The sequence below is a fragment of the Sipha flava genome, unplaced genomic scaffold (assembly GCF_003268045.1).
Source record: "Sipha flava isolate LNK unplaced genomic scaffold, YSA_version1 522_pilon_pilon, whole genome shotgun sequence".
NCBI lineage: Eukaryota > Metazoa > Arthropoda > Insecta > Hemiptera > Aphididae > Sipha > Sipha flava.
This window is the reverse complement of record NW_020273480.1, coordinates 1-3,116: the sequence shown is the minus strand read 5'-3', so window position 1 is coordinate 3,116 and position 3,116 is coordinate 1.

Genomic DNA, 3,116 nt, shown 5'->3' with positions numbered 1-3,116 from the left:
AACGATACAGTGTCCGTCAGTACGTGTCAGACTAGTATAAACCGTGCTTATTACTTGTTATATTTGAAGGCACAAATTATTTTTGCACGCAAAGTAAAAATGTAGGCTTTTGGCCGCTGGAGTGCTTGAGACCGTTGTATTTTCATTTGGCTTGAGCAAAATGTTAAAAGTTCAGCACTACTGGCTACACCTAATGTGCACCTAATAGATGCCAACGTTTGTGAAAAAAAAAAATTTTGAATAATAATTATTTTTTTTTGTTAATGATATTGATAATATTAAGTTGTCCTTGTAAAAATATGTTAAACATGAAATTGTCAGACTAATGTAGGTGACTACTCCGAAAAAATGTGTAATTTTAAACGTTAATATTTATTTTTTTGTTTTTGTGTACTATTTACTTAATCATTATTCCATGGTTTCAATTTTGTTTCATTTTCATGTGTTTAACGAAATATGATTCAAAGTCTGATTTTCTACAATCATTAACTCGATTAAAGAGTTTATCTCGTATACAAAGTAACCACGACAACCTAACACGTCGTAATACGCATACGTTTATTATATCACAAGTTAATTACCTAGAAAATTGTAATCGATATTTATCAATTATGTTATATTACTAATATGCATGAGGTTCATTTAGATATTGTCTGTTCGGTCCGGCACGTATATCAAGTCTTGTGAACATACGATAATGGAAATAATCATTATCTTCGTCCCTTGATTTTTTAATATTATTATTGAATCATAATTCTAATAAAAATTAATACAAAAGGAAAATGAGTTTCAAGCTGTTGGTATTAAATATTAACTGAAAAAAATTGAGCTCTAGAGACTAAAGACGTAACTGTGACAGCTTAGGCTGGATAGAAGGCTTATCTCTAAAACTATAAAATTTCGATTTGGTTTGTTGCTTCCAAGAATGTTAATCCTATATTCTTGTCAGTGTTCCGGACGAATAAAATTAGTTGACCGAACTGACGTGATATACAAAGTTGAATATTTGAAAAATATTACAACACAGACAAAATGTTTGCTCCAAGTATGATTTTAGTTTAAAAATCTACTCTCTTAAAATGTGCTCATATTGCTCATAGTAAAAAGTTACAAGTTATAAGTTTTATATGAATAGCATATTTTTCATGACTATTGTTAAATATTGTTCAAACATTTTAGTCTGTTGGGCTCTCAGGTTCGAAGATAAGATTAAGTGTAGTCATATTATAAGGTAATAATGTAGGTAAATGGTCTTATCTTAGAATAAAGTCCTTGTTGAGAATCCAATGAGATTAAAGTATCTGATGTTTCTCAACTCAATTAACTACGATGGATGACAAATTAATAAATTTTCATAATGATATATAAAATATAATGTATATTTTATAAACAAAAGAGTACGCAACTTATCGTCAGTCTTAAACAATATAATTAAACTCTAAGCATTATTGGCACTATGAATAGATAACAAGTATAAAATTTTTTGATTAAAAGAGCATATTATTTAAGTTCAACGTTTTGAGGGAGGAGGACTGATTTAATTATGCTTTAAAATAAGGGATTCATTTTTAAGGTAGACAAGTTTATAATGATATTTGTTTTTCATAGGTTGATTGGATTAATATTTTTATATTAATATTTATCTATATATTTAAATATATAGATAAGTAACAAAAATGTTTGTTTTACAAACAATTTTTCAAAAGATAATTTTTTTATAGGATGAAGTTGGTAACTAAAACACATATTTTTTAAATCACCGATTTTTAATAAATTAGTAACACGGTTATTTAATTTACAGAATATGCTTTATAAATGTCGAAATAAATTAGTTCAAGAATTATTATTCGTTACCCAATAAGTATGGTATACTATTTAAACCTTTAAAAAGGAATTATATTTTTAAAACATTTTAAAGTATGAAATTTATCGCTAAATTTTATCGATCAAATATCTATAATTGCATAAACATGGTTTTTTAATTTTTTTTTTGAAATATAACAGTTAAAAATATAAACAAAGTTTCTTTTTGTTATAGAAAAAAATTTAAATGATGGATAATTTAATAATGAACAAATGTAATAATGTTTAAATTACCAACAAGTCAAATACTATTGAATTAAGATCGACAATAATAATTATTTAAAAAATAAAAAATGAACATTTCGATGAAGTTTGTTAGTTGATTAGTTTGCATTGATATAATACAATCACGGTCATATCCATAAATAATAATAAAAAAATGAACTAGTGAACAATTTTGCTTTTGCATGGCTAAATGTTTACATAAAATAACCGAACGTAAATCTCAGTATAAATTATTAATTTATCGAGTTAATAAATATTTATACGAACCGATGGCGCGTTCTATCCGAATCACCAATATCTCAGTGTAAAAGAATGATTTGAAATAATATAAATTCTCAGTGATTATAAAATTATACGATAAATCTACTCGTGTGTAATCACGTGTTATGCAGTCGTTGCGAGAAGCGATTGCGGACGACTATATTTCACCGATAGCCGGGAAGATTTCGAATTCAGACGGTAACAGATTCGGCCTACTCCGACGAAATACCAACTTCCGAACGGGGATTGAGTGGCAGACCACATGCACAGAAAATAGAAAAAAATTAATTAAACTTTTTAAACGGTTTGAACGCACTGTGTATAACGTTATACTGTCAAAAACGATCGAGTACAAGTGATGGATACAGCGTTGTTATTGATCAGCACTATGGTTACTAGGTAACGTGGAACCAAGTGATCACGGTAACTTGGTAACAGTTAGTCGCCCGAGAAGGCGTAAAACAATTCTCATTAAAAACGTATCTAAAGAATGTATACATTTTGTTGCACGGATGATGTCACGGTTTTGTCAGGGTTGTTTTTCTGTTACGTTTCCGTTCGACCCGAACGAAGTTTTCTTGGCCCCGTCGTGTTCGTACAGTGGTTCTCTAACTTTTTTTCTTACCACGGAGGTCTTCTAAATTCAATGTAAAACCGTCGAGGCTACCTTGATCAAGATCATTAATTATTATTTTTTTTTAATTATGTTTTTCGCACAGATTAATTATTAACATGTAAATATTGATATTTAAGCTAATGTTTGTACA